The sequence below is a fragment of the Theropithecus gelada genome, chromosome 4 (genome assembly GCF_003255815.1).
Source record: "Theropithecus gelada isolate Dixy chromosome 4, Tgel_1.0, whole genome shotgun sequence".
Lineage (NCBI taxonomy): Eukaryota > Metazoa > Chordata > Mammalia > Primates > Cercopithecidae > Theropithecus > Theropithecus gelada.
In genome coordinates, this window is record NC_037671.1 from 30,458,870 (window position 1) to 30,477,969 (window position 19,100).

At 43.0% G+C, this 19,100-nt stretch overlaps 1 non-coding gene across 1 annotated transcript; it reads left to right on the forward strand.

Moving 5' to 3' along the window:
* Positions 1-1,578: 1,578 nt before the first annotated feature.
* TRNAI-UAU lies at positions 1,579-1,672 on the forward strand. Its single transcript has 2 exons — positions 1,579-1,616; positions 1,637-1,672. It is a non-coding gene; the product is annotated as a tRNA-Ile (tRNA).
* Positions 1,673-19,100: the final 17,428 nt, after the last annotated feature.

The following is a 19,100-nucleotide window of genomic DNA, read 5'->3' on the forward strand; positions in this document are numbered from 1 at the left end:
GGAGACAAGGAAGTCCAAGATCGAGGCTCCAGCAGATACCGTATCTGGTGAGGGATGCTCTCTCTGCTTCAAAGGTGATGCCTTTTGCTGCATCCTCACAGGGCAGAAGATATGAGAGGGCCAGGCAGCTCTCTAAAGCCTCTTTTACATAGGCAGTAATCCGATTCAGGAAGCCAGAACCCTCAGGACTTAATCACTTCCCAAAAGGCCCCACCTCTTAATATCACAATGGAGGTTAAGTTTCAATATGATTTTGGAGAAACACAAACACTCAAACCGAAGCAACATGGTAAGCTCTGACAAACTGTTATGAGCTACTGTTATTTAGATGGAGCAATCTCTAGAGGTTCAGGCAGAGCCTTGTTGCTCCCTCTGGGACTGTGTAGTGAGAATGTAGGAGCTTCTCAGGAGAGGTGGTCATCTACCAAGGAGCCTGTGTTGCTTCTCCCTGCTCCTTACCTTAAGGTGTTATTTTAAACATATGAAATGATCTCAAAACAGCTATGTAATAGACATCAAGATATGGAAGCATTTCCTTTTTTTTTTTTTTTTTTTTTTTTTAAAGTATGGAGAAACTTAGTCACTGGTCTGTTACTCTCAGTCCTGTTTGTTAAGTGTTCCGTGGTCAGGAATAGGCAGGCTATTCCTTTTACACAATTCTTCTGGTTGACAAAAATTATTCTATAAAAGCCAACAGACTTCATATCTTGTGTGTATGTGTACTTTGACAGCTGCCTTCCCCCGTCCCCCAACCAAATCAAACAATCAAGTAACAAACAAAATTGGCCTTAAAATTGAGGCCCCAGAGATAAAGTTACTGAGCGGGTATATGTCACAGCGGCAAACTTTCTGCAACTGGAAAAGGTCAAGACAGAGGGAGGAGCGCTGGGGGTGCACACTGCCTTGACCTCTGGAACCTGCTGCACAAATAAGAAGTGGTTGCTGTGCCAGTTTTCCCTGAAGAGGTGCCTGACCAGCTGGCTCTGTGAATTCGAATGCAGTTTTCAGGCAGGCTCGGGGAGAGTTTTGGGGAATCCCAATAGACAGCCCAGAGATGCTGGACTGCGAATGCGGGCGCGCTGCAGGCGAGGCTGGGAGGGCAGCCAGGAGCGCTGCTGGTGTCGGGAGACGCGCAGAGGGAGGGGCAGGCGGCGAGCTCCGCTTCTCCGCGTCCTGGATCTGAAAGCATCACAGGCCAGCGGGGCAGTGCGCAGTGAAACTACGAAGAAGCCAAGTAGCTCGCGTCTTCTACAAAAACCCATGTTCTTGCTAGGACGATGGCAAGGAGAAGCCGGAGTCTCTCCTTTTTCTCCTCGGCTTTTCTCGGGCTTTCTGAAAAGAGCACCCGCATATTCCCGGGAAATTTTGGCTCCTGATGGCTTGGGGGGAGGATCATATTCATCTTCCAGGAGAGACGCAGATATATTGATCAAATTGTGTTTTACACAGGAGGCGAGTGACTGCGGAGGGAGGATCCCCTGCAGCTCAGCGCGCTCCCGCTCCGGCGCGAGGCCGGGGTCGAGCGCTTCAGTAGCTCATGGCTCTGTAGAGTGCGCATGGCCAAGTTAAGGAAAGCATGCTCCAGTGGCGCAATCGGTTAGCGCGCGGTACTTATACAACAGTATATGTGCGGGTGATGCCGAGGTTGTGAGTTCGAGCCTCACCTGGAGCATGTTTTCTTCCAATTGCGATTTCAGACATTTCACGATAATGCATTTTTCCCTTCTCTTTAAAGTAAAATGCTAAAATGGATAAGTTTTCCGTGGTGACCCCATAAAGATTCCTTTGATCAAGGGGGATACTTGGCAGATTTCAGAGAAGGGAAGAAACCCAGCAAGACCCAAATTGAACTCATCCAGCAAACTCATTTCTCCTCAGTCGGGAGGCCTCACAGCCAGGCTGTTCTGCTTCAATGAAGCCTCCTCCCTCCCTTGCTCCTCCTCTTAAAAACTATTCTTCAGCTCTTTGGGGACTGAGCAAGGAGGTGGAAAAACTGGGTTTTATTCTCTGCGATTCGTGCAACTGTCACCAGGGTTCATCGATGTGCAGAAAGTACTCCCAGGTACCTGAGCTTTGGTATCTACAAGGATGGCAGTGAAGTTGTAGAACTCCACCTGTGAAACCTAAATGTGTTCTGTGTAGAGCTCCACTGTCTACTTTACAAAAACCTGACTGGGAAACAAGAAATGCTAATTTTTCCCCAGCAGTGAAACATCAGACATAAATGGCTGGGTATGTATTTCTTCCTAATTTCATCAAAAAGTAAACAAACTGCCTTGTTTGGAAAAACACATTCATCTTGATGCTAGGGTCTGAAATACATGATTCCAGGTTGCTGTGCTTTTATCCAGTCTTTCCTGGATTTCATTTGGTCTCGTAGAATCTTCCTCCTGTTCCTTAAATATGGATATTCCCCCACAGTTCTGTCCTCAGCTTTCCACACATGTAGTGATATACACATTCTGTGTTAGTCAGGGTTCTCCAGAGAAACAGAACCACTAGGATATATAAAAGTAAATATGAGGAATTATGAGAATTGGTTCACAGGATTATGGAGGCAAGAAATCTCACAATATGCTGTCTGCAAGCTAGAGAATCAGGAAAACCAGTGGTGTGATTTAGGCCTGTCTCCCAAAGCCTGAGGAAGCAGTGGGCCAGGGAGAAGGGAGACTTCTCTGGAGTCCCAGATTCTGAAGGCCTGAGAACCTGGAGCTCTGATGTGGGAAAGCAAAAATATCACTCCTGCATCTTTTAAGTCCTTGATGGTGGCACTAATCTCTACAATCCCTTCAGAAATGTAGTGTTGCTTTTGATTTACTATTGTCCTAGGTAGAGGTAGTTCTAATGCCTTCCAATTGTTCTTTCCCACCTTAATAGCCCTCATTCCATAGGTCAGGGAACTAATGTGAGGATTCTGCCAGATACTAAGTATGTCTATTCCAATTATGCTTTCTGAAACTAGGGGAATAATCACAGGATGCATTCAGGGACTTACCGGACCCACTGTGAGTCAGATCTGAGCTAAAACTTCATTGGTCACCTGACTTTTATAAGCCCCTACTCTGACTGGAGTACCACAGTGATGTTGAGGTCTCCTGGAATCAATGTCAGCTCAGAACTATAGTCCCTAAAGAGTCTAATTATTTCCTTGCTCCCAGTGCTCAGTTACTCTGGTAAAAGATGGTAGGTCCCTTTGAGGAAGGCTGGGAAAAAGATTAATAGTGTAAATTTTTGGTAGCGTACCAGGTCCTTCCTCAAGAAGACCCCACTGCCACTCCATTCAAAGGGTTCTGAGTCTATAAACTGGCTCAAGTCTGGTGTTGCACGCTGAAAGAGTGAGGGTCGTGATCAACTCAGTATACCACTGGAGGCTATATGAGCAAACAGCAAACTGTTCTCATAAATGCAGAATGTTGGCAAGCTGACAGCTGTGTCTGCCACTCAGCAGGAATGCTGAGGGCAGTCACGCCCCAAGTGCAGTGTTGCTTGTGACTAGGCACATCTGAAGCCTGTTAGCGATAATGTGAACCTGTGACCCATCAAACAGCTGACCAATCATTACCTCCTCCTCCCTGCTCTTTCTACCCAATAAATACCAAGGGCTGTAGAAGCTCAGGGCTGCCTTTGCTCACTAGAAGCAAGGAGCTCTCTTCTTCTTCCCCGGACCCCTTCTTTAAAATAGTTTCTTTTGTTTTAAGTTTTCATTTCTGTGTTCATCCTCCTCGTTCAGTCCCATAGTAACTGTGCAAACTGCGGCAGTCTGGGAAGCCATGACTGTATTTTTATCGAGTTAGACTTTTGTTCACTTGATCTGGTAGTTCTCTGTTTATACAGATCAAGTAGTTGATTGTCTTACTTGATAATTTGCCCTGGCAACAACATAATAACTGATGTGTCTCTTTCCTAAATTGCATAAATACTGTGAAATTGCTGTGACAAATTAGAAATGCACCATTGGCATATTTATCTTCCCTTTTATGCATGATGGTAAAATAAAAACATCATTCTGCTAGAATAAAAAAAAGAATTTAGTGTCCTTCCTATCTATTTCACTTCTGAAAACACCGTGATTAACTAGCCAATGCCATAGATCTATGAGATTCAGACTATTCTGATTGCTGCTTTGACTCCTCAGTTCATCAGAGTCACTACACTCACCTTTCCTTTGATGATTGAGTGTTTTAGATTTACTATTTTTCTAGGTAGCAGCTCTAATGGCTTCCATTTGGTCTTTCCCACCATAGTAGCCCTCACCCTACCAGTCATGGAGCCAATGTGAGGGTTCTGCCAGCTGCTAAGTATGTCTATGTAATTATGCATTCTGGCACTTGGGAAATGACCCCAGGATGAGTCCGGGGACCCACTGTAAGTCGGATCTGAGCTAAAACTCCATTGATTACCTGGCTTCCATATGCCCCTACTTTAACTGGAGGACCACAATGATGTTTTGGGTCCCCTGGAATCAACATCAGCTCAGAGCCAGTGTCCAGTAGTCCCCGAAATGTGTGATCATTTTCCTTTCCCCAATGCACAGTTGCCTTGGTAAAAGGCAGGGGGTCTTCTTGGGGAAGGGTGGGAAAAAGATTCACTGCATAAACTCTCAGTAATGTAGTGGGGTCCTTCCTCGAGGGGACGTGGCCTCCCCTTTATCCAAAGGGTTCTGGGTCTGTAAACTGGCTCAAATCTGGAAACTGATTGAGGGGCCATGATTCTGTTTTTATAATTCAAATTAGTCTTTTGTCCATTCGACTTAGAAGTTTTCTGCTTGTATAAATTAAGTAGGAATGCAGTAGGCTTCCTATCAATTTCACTTCTAGGAACACTGTGATTAATTAGCCAATGCCAGACTCCACATGAGTCAGACTATTCTGATTACCGCTTTGACTCTACTGTCCATTATGGTAGCTATGCCCACCTTGTCTTCGACAGTTGAGTACTGCCACTTGGCCCCTGTCACCTTGCAATCCAATTATTCTCATTGTATTTAAGTTTTTAGTTGAGTGACTGTGGTTCCCACTGTTAGATCTGACATACAGAGAAGAGCAATTACAGGGCTCTTCAAAGATGCAGATGCTGCCCTCACAAATCTGTTTTGCAAAGCATGGTCAAGGGTATAGCTTCTGGGCCTTCCCAGCTGTGATGAGTAGGTCTAAAGTGACTAATTCACTCCACCTTCACAATCTCCCTGAGCCTTTGGATCCCTTCATCTACATTAAATCAAGGGAGATCAGGCATTTCCAGCTTGCTCACAGTGGGCCATCTTTGAATCCATATTTCAGCTAACCAAGCAGATAAACTATTAGAACCTTTTTTTTTTTTTAACTCCCCGAGCTGCAACATTAAATGCAGAGTCCCTACTTAATGGGCCCAAATCAATAAATTCCCCCCAATCCAACTCTGTGTTCCACCGTCATCCTATACCCTTAAATATCCATTCTCATGCCTGTTCTCCAGATTTCTGTTTATGTAAATTAGAGAACTCAAACAGTTCTTTTCAAGTGTAGTGCACCTCCTCATGAGTTACACTCTCAATCTCACCTCCAGGGGCCTACCAGGACTTTAGTCTAGTTAAAGGTCTAGAAGCAAACAGGGGTATTGGGGGTTCTCCTGAGGAGAATCAACATTATTTTGCCTGGCAACTGCTTCAGGGGAGGCCATCACTATTGCCTCAGGCAGCTCAGGGTTTATCTCCTCAGACAAAGGTGGACAGGCTGATGGCAGCATGGGTCGGGGAGGGGATGTTTCCAGTACTGGGGATTGGGAAGCTGTTCTTTCTGGCAAAATGGGTTCATCAGAGTTTACAAACTCAGTGTCCCCAGCTTCATCAGGGTCTTCTTAGACATCCCCAATTTCAGGGTCCCATTCTTTTCCAATCAATGCCCTCACTTTAATAGTAGACACCTGGTGAGGCTGTGCATGCATCTTTCATTGCAGGTCAGCCACTCGCATGGTAACAGCTTGTGTCTGTTTTTCCACAATGTCAGCTCTTTCTCTACAGGAGATGAGACTCTCACTCAGGGCAATCTTAGCAGATTTGAGGCTTAGTATCTGCTTCTGAAGCCAGGAGATAGAATCCCTGAGTTCATCATTTTCTTTCATCACTTTGTCCACTGAACTTAGAAGCAACCAACCAGCCTCATTTTGTTCCTTGGTTCTCCACATATGGTAAAAAGTATTATGTATAAAGTCACTAAACTTGCTTCTCAGGAATGGTGAATCAGGAGTGTCAAATTTATTTATTTTGCATAACTCTCTGAACAGTTCATGCCAAGGACTATCAGTGTTCTCCACACCATTAGAGGTAGAGTCCTTAGCATTTTTGTGTCGAATCATATTAAGCAGCCAACTCCAGAAACCCCAAAACCAATGAAAGAACTCCATCCTTAATATTCTGTTCCTCTAGAACCACTCCTGATACAAAAATCTATATTAGTCTGGGTTCTCCAGAGGGACAGAACTTTTTGTTTTACACTTTGCTTCCCTTTGTTTGCCTCCATTTCTTCCACTGGTGATCACTTGTTTATCCTTCAGGTTATGGTGGGAACTTCATATCCAACAGTTTGGATCAGACACACTCCTATGAGCTTTATCTGTTGTGCTAGGTACTTGATACGTTATTTTAGTCTTCTTTTTACTTCACTCTCTCATCTATTGCATCATGAGCTCTTTGGTGGGGAAGAGAAAGATTATACCTTAATTGTGTTTGTTTCTTCAGTACCAAGCTCAATTTCTCACTCTGAATGAATTGTAACTCTCAGAATTCTCTCTACCTGTGATATCAGGAAGTGTTTGCACCCTTTTTTTTTTCTTTTTTTTTGAGACGGAGTCTTGCTCTGTTGCCCAGGCTGGAGTGTGCAGTGGCGCAATCTCAGCTCACTGCAAGCTCCTCCTCTCAGGTTCACGCCATTCTCCCACCTCAGCCTCCCGAGTAGCAGAGACTACAGGCGCCCGCCGCCATGCCCCGCTAATTTTTTGTAGTTTTAGTAGAGACTGGGTTTCACCTTGTTAGCCAGGATGGTGTCGATCTCCTGACCTTGTGATCCGCCCACCTCGGCCTCCCAAAGTGCTGGGATTACAGGCATAAGCCACTGCTCCCAGACTGTTTGCACCCTTTATACTAGGCATCCCCAACCCTGGGCGGCAGAGTGGTGCTGGTCCATGGCCTGTTACACAGCAGGAGATGAGTGGCGGTCCATTACTGCCTGAGCTCTGCCTCCTGTCAGGTCAGCCGGGGCATTAGATTCTCATAGGAGTGCGAACTCAATTGTGAACTGGGCATGCAAAGGATCTAGGTTGCAGGCTCCTTATGCGAATCTAACACCTGATGATCTGAGGTGGAACAGTTTTATCCTGGAACCATACTCCGCCCCCGCCCCCGCCGCCGCCCCCACCCCCTATAGGCTGTGGAAATATTGTCTTCCACTAAACCGGTCCTTAATGCCAAAAATGTTGGGGACCACTGCTTTACACCTTTTGTCTCCCCCATTTTCACCTCTTAGGATGAACATTGATTTTATTTATTTTTAGCAAACTAAAGGTTAAATGTAGGTACTGAGAAATGAACATTAAAAGAGACTGTTGTCTATTGCGTAGGTTCTCACTGAAGAATGTGAAGGTCAAAGGTCAGAGAAGGTGCTTCCTTGCGCAAATAATAAAGTAGTAGTAGCCGCGCTGTCTCCAGTTCTTCTCTGCACCTAGAATGCTCTTCATCTTGTCTACACGACAGATTTTTACTCATTTTTCATAATCCAGGGGGGAAAAAATCAATGATTTCTTGTTTTTTATTATAAGATACTTCAGGTTGCTCACACCTGTAATCCCAGTGCTTTGGGAGGCCTAGGTCGGAGGACCCCTTGAGCCCAGGAGTTTGAGACCAGCCTGAGCAACATAGGGAGACCCCATCTCTACAAAAAATTAATTAATTGGGCATGTCTCAGCTACTTAGGAGGCTGAGGTGGGAGGATCCCTTGAGCCCAGAAGGTAGAGGCTGCAGTGAGCCATGATCACTCTCCCTGCACTCCAGCCTGAACAACAAAGTGAGACTCTGTCTCAAAGAAAACAACAACAACAACAACTTCATAACACTTAATTCACATTTATTTCACTGTAAAAAAAAAAAAAGAGATATATTTATATATAGAACTGCTTTTCCTACTAGTTTGCTTATCAAGAAGAATGTCACCATATCAGATTCATTACCCAATGCATGGCAAATCAATATACTGAGACATCAGATTGCAGCAGAGGAAGAGGTTTAATCATGTACAGCCCAACAAGGAGATGGAGGAAAACCTCAAATCTGCCTCCCTGAGGAGTTCGAGGTAGCGATTTTAAGGGATTTGGAGTGGATCAAGGAGTTGGGATCGTTGATTGGCCCAAGAGTGTTGCGTGGGACAGGCATGGTGGTTCAGGCCTGTAATCCTAGTGCTCTGGGAGGCTGAGGCAGAAGGATCATTTGAGGTCAGGAGTTTGAAACCAGCCTGGCCAACATGGTAAAACCCCTTCTCTACTAAAAAAAATACAAAAAATTAGCCAGGTGTGGTGGCGGGTGCCTGTAATCCTAGCTACCCAGCAGGCTGAGGCAGGAAAATTGCTTGAACCCAGGAGGCAGAGGTTGCAGTAAACCAACATTGCGCCATTGCACTCCAGACTGGGCGACAGAGTGAGATTCTGTCTCAAAAAAAGAAAAAAAAAGGGGTAAAGTCATGGGATGAGGAGATGAGAAAACTGCATTTTCTTTTTTTTTTTTCTTTTAGACTGAGTCTCACTCTGTCGTCCAGGCTGAAGTGCAGTGGCGCCATCTTGGCTCACTGCAACCTCCGCCTCCCAGGTTCAAACGATACTTCTGCCTCAGCCTCCCAAGTAGCTAGAATTACAGGCGTGTGGCACCATGGCCACCATGCCCAGCTACTTTTTGTATTTTTAGTACAGACGGGGTTTCACCATGTTGCCCAGGCTGGTCTCAAACTCCTGATCTCGAGTGATCCATACGCCTCGACCTCCCAAAGTGCTGGGATTACAAGCGTGAGCCACTGCACCTGACCCTTTTTTGTAAAATTAAAAAAATTGGGGTGGGGAGGGATAGCATTAGGAGATACACCTAATTTAAATGATGAGTTAATGGGTGCAGCACACCAACATGGCACATGTATACATATGTAACAAACCTGCACGTTGTGCACATGTACCCTAGAACTTAAAGTATAAAAAGAAAAAAAAATTGTTGCTGTCATTGTTAGAGAGAGGGTCTCACTATGTTGCCCAGGCTGATCTTGAACTTCTGGCCTCAAGTGATCCTCCAATTTTGGCCTCCCAAAGTGCTGGGATTACAGGTGTGTACCACTGTGCTCTGCCTGAAACTGCATTTTCACACTGATTCAGTTCCTTTATGAATGTCAGTGCTAGTTGGTGTTGGCCTTTCTGCTGGAATTCAGGATCTGAAAAGCATCTTAAAAACGCTTATGATTTTCTGGGCGCAGTGGCTCGCGCCTGTAATCCCAGCACTTTGGGAGGCTGAGGCAGGCAGATCATGAAGTTAAGAGATAGAGACCATCTGGGCCAACATGGTGAAACCCTGTGTCTACTAAAAAAAAAAAAATATATATATATATACACACACACACACACACACACACACACACACACACACACACAAATTAGCTGGGCGTAGTGGTGCGTTCCTGTAGTCCAAGCTACTCAGGAGGCTGAGGCAGGAGAATCGCTTGAAGCCAGCAGGCGGAGGTTGCAGTGAGCTGAGATTGGGCCACTGCACCCCAGCCTGAGTGACAGAGTGAGACTCCATCTCAAAACAAAAACAAAACAAAACAAAGCAAAACCTTTCAAATAATTAGTCCAATGTAATGATACTTAGTAGATGCTCAAAAATATTCTTGGAAGGTCAAAACAGTACAGTGGAGTAAAGTCAGAACTATGGGGAAAGATAAGAAGAATAGAAAGGAAAGGAGGAAAAAATAAGGTGATTTGGATGTGGATGATGAGAAGGGGAAAAAAATGTAAAATGTACTTCTTTTTGGTTATTCCAGATGAGAATATTGGAAATTTTAAGCATTAAAACTCCAAGGTTCTCCTAGATTTGGCATATACTCCTGCCAAATGAAAGATTGATATGTATGCTTGGCTAACAACTAGAATTTGAAGTGAGTTTGTTTTAGTCCCCATGTAGGGTAGTATCTACTGTGAGATATCATACCACCACCAAAAGGGGCTAAGTAATCTACTTTTAAAATTTTCATCTTCATGTGAAAATGAGTCCAATAATTTTTTAGATTATTTATGGAATATAATTTCAATAGTAGAAAAATTTTCTCTCTCCCTCTTTTTTTTTCTTTTCCATTTTGATCTTCTGGATTTCTTTACTGTTTGTTTACTTTCTTTTCACCCATATTTCCATTTCTATTTCTAGTATAAACTGAGAAGATCTGTATCCTTAAAATGCTCCCCTAAGTGATTTTATCCAGAGCATAAATACAGTCTTTTCCATCTCTTGTCATTTCTAAATTGTATTTCATGTAATAATGTGTTAATTTTTTAAAATTTTACATAGATAATATGTATTGTTTAAAATTTTTTTGTATAAAGCTTACCATTTTTCTTATATCCTAGCCACCCAGTTTTCCTCAGAACAGGCTATTGGTTTCTGTTATTAGTTTCCTAGAAAAGCAGAATTATTTGTGTTCTGTTCTTTGTCAGACGTCATTCTAGATTAGTTTCTGAGGAGGAGCCCATCTCTTCCTGTGTAATGAAAAACTGGACCACCTAATAGTAGTGTTTTGTTTGTTTAACAGATACCATTTCACTATGTTGCCCAGGCTGGATTCAAGCTCCTAGGCTGAAGGGATCCCCCTGCCTCAGCTTCTCAAGTAGCTGGCACTATAAGTACCCATTTGGGTATAGTGTATTTTTTTAAGATGAGGCTGGCCACACCCCATAACCTCATCAGAAATACCAATCATGTGATTTGAATCATGCATTATCAGTTAACCTGAAGACTGAGTTGAAGCAAGACCCTGTCTCAACATAAGACAAAAACACCACCACCAAAAGTATCCAAATTGGAAAGGAAGAAGTAAAATTGGGCCTGTTTGCAGATAACATGACTTTATATAGAGACAGTCCTAAAGACTCCATTAAAAAGAAGTGTTAATACTAATGAACAAATTCAATATATTTGCAGAATACAAAATCAATATTCAGAAGTCACTTGCATTACTATACAGTAACAATAAACTACATGAAATAATAAACAATAAACTACATAGAAAGAAAAATTAAAGGACAATGCCATTTATAGTAGCACCCCTCCCCCTTAAAGAAAGAATTAAACTTAATCATGAAGGTGAAATGTTGTTAATGTTTGTTAAAGTTTTCAGTGATATACAATTAATGCAATCTGTATCAAAATCTCTCTGGCAGTTTTTAGAAAACAGAAAAAAAAGACTAGAAAATTCATATAAAACTCATATGAAACTACAAAGAACCCAAAATCACCAAGTCCATTTTGAGAAAGAACAACAAAGCTGAAGACATCACACTTCCTGATTTCAGCATATACTACAGAGCTACAGTTATTAAAACAGTCTGGTACTAGCAAAAAGACAGGTATACTAACCAAAATAACAGGACAGAGAGCTCAGAGATTAATCCATAAATATATGGTCAACTGATCTTTAACGAGGTTGCCAAGAACACACAACGGGAAAAAAAAACAATCTTTTCAACAAATGATGTTGAGAAAACCAGATATTCACATGAAAAAGAATGAAATTAGACCCTTGTTTACAGCAGTCACAAAAATTAACTAAAATGGATTAATGACTTAAATCTAAGATCTGCAACTATAAAACTCTGGGAGGAAAGCTTTAGGACATCAGTCTTGGCAATGATTTAATGACTGTGACATCAAAATCATAACCAACAAGAGCAAAATTAGAAAAACGGGATAATATCAAATAAAAGAGTTTCTTTTTTTTTTTCTTTTTTTTTTTCTTTTTTTTTTTCTTTTTTTTTTTTCTTTTTTTCCGAAATGGAGTTTCATTCTTGTTGCCCCGGATAGAGTGCAGTGGCGCGATCTTGGCTCACCGCAACCTCCACCTCACGGGTTCAAGTGATCTCCTGCCTCAGGCATGTGCCACCATGCCTAGCTAATTTTGTATTTTTAGTAGAGAAGGAGTTTCTCCATGTTGGTCAGGTTGGTCTCAAACTCCCGACCTCAGGTGATCCGCCCACCTTGGCCTTCCAAAGTGCTGGGATTATAGGCCTTCTGCACGGTAAAAAAAAAAAAAAAAAAAAAAAAGGCAACCTATTAAATGGGGGGAAAAATTGCAAAGCATATATCTGATAAGGGGTTAATTTCCAAGATACATAACTCTTACAATTCAGTAGTTAATCAAAACAAATAAAAACAAAAACCTGATTAAAAATAAAAATGGGCAGGGCGCGGTGGCTCACGTTTGTAATCCCAGCACTTTGGGAGGCTAAGGCGGGCAGATCACCTGAGATCGGGAGTTTGAGACTAGCCTGACCAACATGGAGAAAACCTGTCTCTACTAAAAATACAAAATTAGCTGGACTTGGTGGCGTATGCCTGTAATCCCAGCTACTGGGGAGGCTGAGGCAGGAGAATCACTTCAACCTGGGAGGCAGAGGTTCCGGTGAGCCAAGATCGCTCCATTGCACTCCAGCCTGGGAAACAAGAGTGAAACTCCATCTCAAAAAATAATAATAATAATAAAAATGTACTAAGGACTTGCATAGACATTTCTCCAAAGACGATATACAAACAGCCAACAAGTACATGAAAAGACACTCAATGTCACTAATCATCAAGGGAATGCAAATCAAAACAAAAGTGAGATATCATCTTAATACCTGTTAGGATAGCTATTATCAAAAAAGCAAAAGACAAGTGTTGGTGAGTTCGTAGAGAAATTGGAACTTTTCTACCCTGTTAATGAGATTGTGAAATGGTGCAGCCACTGTGGAAAACAGTATGAAGGTTCTTCAAAAAATTAAAAATAGAATTACCAGGCCGGGTGCGGTGGCTCATGCCTGTAATCCCAGCACTTTGGGAGGCTGAGGCTCACAGATCACTTGAGGTCAGGACTTCGACACCAGCCTGAGTAACATGGTGAAACCCCGTCGCTACTAAAAATATAAAATTAACCGGGTGTGGTGGTGCCCGCCTATAATCCCAGTCACTCGGGAGGCTGAGGCAGGAGAATCGCTGGAAACCAGAAGGCAGAGGTTGCAGCGAGCCCAGATCGCACCACTGCCCTCCAGCCTGGGCGACAGAGCAAGACTCCATCTCCAAAAAAAAAAAAAAAAAAAAAAAAAAAAATTAGAACTACCATATATGATTCAACAACCCCACTTCTGGGTATATATCCAAAAAAATTGAATTCAGAATCTCAAGGACATATTAGTGCATCTATATTCATTACAGCATTATTCACAACACCAAAGATGTGGAAGCAACCTAAATGTTCATCAGTGGAGGGATTAATATAGAAAATATGGTATATACATAAAATAGAATATTATTCAGCCTTTAAAATAAAGGAAATTCTGGCCAGGCATGGTGACTCACGCCTGTAATTCCAGCACTTTGGGAGGCTGAGGTGGGGGGATCGCTTGAGCAATATAGTGAGAGCCTGTCTCTACAAAAAATTAAAATATTAGCCAAGCACGGCGGCGTGCAGTCCTAGCTACTCAGGAGACTGAGGTGGGAGGATCACTTGAGCCCAGGAGGTTGAGGCTGTAGTGAGCCAACATCATACCATTGCACTCGATCCTGAAAGACAAAGCAAGACTCTGTCTCAAAAGAAAAAAAAGGAAATTCTGCAATATGCAACAGCATGGGTCAACTACTTTGAGGACATTATTGTGAGTGAAATGAGCTTCCCACAAATGGACAAATACTGCTTGATTCCACTTGAGATATCTAAAATAACCAAACTCATTGAATCAGAGAGTAGAATGGTAGTTGCCTGTGGTTGGGGGAAGGGGAAAATGGGAATTTCAGTTATGCAAAGTAAGTTCTAGAGATCTGCTGTACAACATTGTGCCTGTAGTTAACAATACTGTATTGTACTCTTAAATTTTTGTCGCTGGGCTCAGTGGCTCACGCCTGTAATCCCAGCACTTTGGGAGGCCGAGGCAGGCAGATCACCTGAGGTCGGGAGTTCAAGACCAGCCTGACCAACATGGAGAAACCCCCATCTCTACTAAAAATACAAAATTAGCCTGGCATAGTGGCGCATGCCTGTAATCCCAGCTACTGGGGAGGCTGAAGCAGGAGAATAGCTTGAACCTGGGAAGTGGAGGTTGTCGTGAGCCAAGATCACGCCATTGCACTCCAGCCTGGACAACAAAAAAAAAACCCCAACCCAAAAAAAAAAAAAAAAAAAAAAAAAAATCAAGAGAGTAAATCTCATGGCAAGCTCTTTTTACCTCAATAATTTTTTTAATAAAAAAAAATGGACTTACTTTTACTCTCTAGCAAAATATAATACTTGCACATTACATCAAATAACTAAAACTTAAAATCTTTTCTTCATTTCGTTCCTCAATTCCAATAAATTCTGCTACTAGCCCCACAAATTAGGGCCTCACAAATCTAGTGTGTACAGGCACCACTGGAACTGCCAAAAAGGTTGGGCTCCCACCTCCAGCTCTAGACTGTCTTGAATTTCTGACTCCCCACCTCTGATTGACCGCAATTTCAAGTCCCAGGGGAATTCCCATTCCACCCACTAAGGAAGGAAGGATGGCTCCTAGCAGTGACTGAGAGCCTAACTGATAGGACCTTATGTCTCAAGCACCTAACTTGTAGGCTCTTTTGGCTGGAGAGGGTAATCTGACTCTAGTAGGTCTCCCTTTGTCCCAGAGAGATGCAGCCCACATTTGACCTCTAGTAAAACCGTCTGGAGCCGAAGAGATGTAGATCAAATGCAGCTATGAACTAAGTCTCAGGATTGGAGGGATGGCGCAAACTGAAAAAGAAAGGGAGATCAACAGAATCAGATTAAGCACAGCTTCTGAAGGGCAGATATTCCTGAAAATCCTGAAGGCAGAAACCTTGTCTTATCTCCACCTGCAACACACCTCAAATCATGCTTCCACCCCTCCCCCAGAAAAACACAACCTTCACAGAAGAGTTTTGAAAAGATTTCTGGAAAGGAAATAATGTTACCAGTGGCCATTGAGGTCTTTTGTCTGGTCACCACTGGTTAAAATAAAGAAATCAGCAAACTTTTTATTGCTGTGACAGCGTATGCTCATGTACTCATTGGCCATTAACATATTCTATTTTAGAATTGCCTGTTCAGGTTTTTTGCTCATAATTCTAAAAGTGAAAAATAAAGTTATGAGGGGGATAAAAAAGAATCGAATATTTATGTGACCTTGGGGAAAGAAAAATTTCTTAGGGAGACACAAAAATAACCAAAGTTAAATGAATTGGACTTCATAAAAATTAACAATTTCTTCTTCTAATTATTATTTTTGAGACGGAGTCTTGCTGGGTCGCCCAGGCTACAGTACCGTGTGTGGTGCGATCTCAGCTCACTGCAACCTCTACCTCCCAGGTTCAAACAGTTCTGCCTCAGCTTCCCAAGTAGCTGGGATTATAGGTATGTGCCATCAAAATTAACAATTTCATCACAAAAGATCATTAAAGTGTTTCCCAGACTCAAGCGATAAGAAGATACTTGCAATACAAATATTTGGCAAATAACTCTTAAGTGATATATATGGCTCAATGATTTAAAGCACAATAAAATGTGCACAGATGTGATTCAAAAGGAAACTCTGTCAGGCGTGGTGGCTCACGCCTGTAATCCCAACACTCTGAGAGACTGAGGCGGGAGAGTCTCTTGAGCTCTTGAGTTTGAGACCAGCTTGGGCAATATAGTGAGACACCCCTTCCCCGACCCACAACAAAACATTAAAAAATTAGCCTGGCATGGTGGCATGTGCTTGTGGTCCCAGCTACTCTGGGGGCTGAGATGGGAGAATTGCTTGAGCCCGGGGAGTCCAGGCAGCAGTGAGCCCTGATTGTGCCACTGCACTCCAGCTTGGGCAACAGAGCGAGACCCTGTCTCAAAAACAAAAAGAAAACAAACAAACAAAAACCCAAACAAACAAACAACAAACCCCAAAAGGAGTTCTGTTCCGTTTTATAAACCTTGAGAGCCTCACTCTTTTCTGATTGTGAAGAGTGGCCAGGTGCACCAGGTAGGTGGGACTTGTACCACCTGCACCTCAGCCCAGGTCAGAAGCTACGCAAGTGTAGAGACCAAAGTTAGGGCCCCACAGCGATACTAGTTTTGCAACAATGTTCAGTGTTTACCTTTGGTGTTGACGTTTGCGTTGACAACTGGAGTCGAGTTTAGTGAAAGAAGAATTAACTAAGCTAAAGTGGAGAGAGAAGAAAAAAACAATACTGACAGGATATATTTCCGCCCAGTTTCTATGGAAACTACCGTATACCCACGAGTCACCTCTAAAAATTAAAATGGAGTTTTCTTGGATGTCCCATATTTAGTATTGTGAAATGTATTTTTTTCCTTTGAGCATTTTCATATTTGAGGCAAGTTTTTCCTTTCATCGTATCTTCCATTTATCAAAACCAACAATATCAAAACTCCACAACCCAATACCCAGGAAGGGGTTTCCCCAGTGACCCAAATACTTCACAAATGCCAGGCCAGGTGAAGAAGGACAGGTATTTTGAGCAGAGGAAATTTTTTTTTTTTTTTTTTTTTTGAGACGGAGTCTTGCTCTGTCGCCTAGGCTGGAGTGCAGTGGTACAATCTTGGCTCACTGAAACCTCCGCCTCCCAGGTTCAAGCAATTCTCCCAGGTTCAAGCTTCTCCTGTCTCAGCCTACTGAGTAGCTGGGACACGCCACCACGCCCAGCTAATTTTCGTGGAATTTTTTTAGTAGAGGCAGAGTTTCGCCATATTGGTCAGACTGGTCTCGAACTCCTGACCTCAGGCCATCCACCTGCCTCGGCCTCCCAAAGTGCTGGGGTTACAGGCGTGAGACACCGTGCCCGGCCGAGCAGAGGAAACTTTTAAAGTTGACTGACTTCTTTGCTATTAATAAACTTTAAACTTGTTTTTTGTCTTTATGAAACAACCACTGCAAAATTATAGCTGAGACAGTGAAAAAGATCTGACCTAACCATCTTTCTTCTAACCTCCAAGCTGTCCTTGTTCATTCCTGGACGTAGGCTGAACTAACTTTGGGAGGAACTTAGTTTATAGTTTATAGTTTAGAACAATGACCATAACAGCTTTTTCCCAAAAGAAAATCCCTTATTGCCTGGGTAGGACTAACAAATTAGCTACCAGATTACAAATTATGGTTTAGGGGTCCGTCATGCATCCTCTGGCTGCAAGAATCTGAAGCTCCCCATATTCCTCCTGGGGATAACATCACTACTGTAAAACCTAAGATGGGTGCTTGAGATGTTTTGCAGACCCTACATTCGATGGATCAGCTACCACCACCCAGTTCTGCAATCCCACCCAGGAATAGAAGACAGCAAGAAAACCTCACTTCCACACCTGCTATGATTCCATCTCCAATCTGACTAATCAGCACTCCCTACTTCCCATGGCCCTTACCCCCTAAATTATCTTTTAATTAATTTATTTATTTTTGTTTGTTTGAGACCAACTGTCGCTATTGTTGCCCAGGCTGGAGTGCAATGGCACAATCTCGGCACACTGAAACCTCCACCTCCCGGGTTCAAGTGATTGTCCTGCCTCAGCCTCCCGAGTAGCTGGGATTACAGGCTCCCCTTCCGCCCCTATGGCCAGCTAGTTTTTGTATTTTTAGTAGAAGTGAGATTTCACCATGTTGGCCAGGCTGGTCTTGAACTCCTGACCTCAAGTAATCTGCCCACCTCGGCCTCCCAAAGTCCTGGGATTACAAGTATGAGCCACCGTGCCTGCTGCTAAATTATCTTTTAAAATTACCATCCCCCAGTGCTCCAATGCTCAGGGAGACTGATTTAAGTAATAATAAAACCCTGGTCTCCCACGCAGCTGGCTCTGCGTGAATTACTCTTTCTCCATTGCAATTTCCCTGTCTTGATAAATTGGCTCTGTCTAGGCAGCAGGCAAGATGAACCCGCTGGGCAGTTACATTTAGTGACCTGGAAAACTTTTTTTAACAATCTCAGTATTTTATGATTTGGTCATTTCAGAGCAATGTAGAGTTTCAGAGTAAAGTAGGAAAACCCGTTTCATAGAATCTTATAACAGATTCTTCTGCATGTGAGGAAGATCAGTGAATTTCTCTGTATTTCTGTTCCTAGAAAAAACCTGGGCCCCAACTGTGGATGTCCCATTAGTGCAGACTCATACCTTTCTTCTTAGTTTGGTACAGTTTCAGATACAATAGTCCTTTTATTCATGGGGGATATATTCCAAGACCCCTAGTGGATGCTTGAGACTGCTGATAGTCCTAAACCCTATACATAACTGTTTTTTCTTCTATACACACTGTGAAAGGAAAATAAATCTTAGAACCCTAAAATCACTAAGTCAACAGAAAAGTCAAGCTGGGAACTACAGGCAAACCTGCCTCTCATTTTATTCCTAAACAAGATAGTTAAAAAGATAAAAGAGCTACATACCTCCCTCACAATTTGCCCACAAGGAAATTCCTTGAAGGCCTTAAGGTATTTATCCTAAAACAATTCTGTTGAATTTCACCCTGGCAATGTAAACTGATAGCTTACCTTCACAGGTGTGGGACTGAAAGTCATCCCTCTGGCCAGGTGCGGTGGGTCATTCACGCCTCTAATCTCAGCACTTTGGGAGGCCAAGGTGGGCAGATCACCTGAGGTCAGGAGACCAGCCTGGCCAACATGGCAAAACTCTGTCTCTAATAAAAATACAAAAATTAGCCAGGTGTAGTGGCATGCGCCTGTAATCCCAGCTATTGGAGAGGCTGAGACAGGAGAATCGCTTGAACCCAGGAGGCGGAGGTTGTTGCAGTGAGGAGGTTGTTGCAGTGAGCCAAGATCGCACCACTGCACTTTAGCCTGGGTGACAGAGTGAGACTCT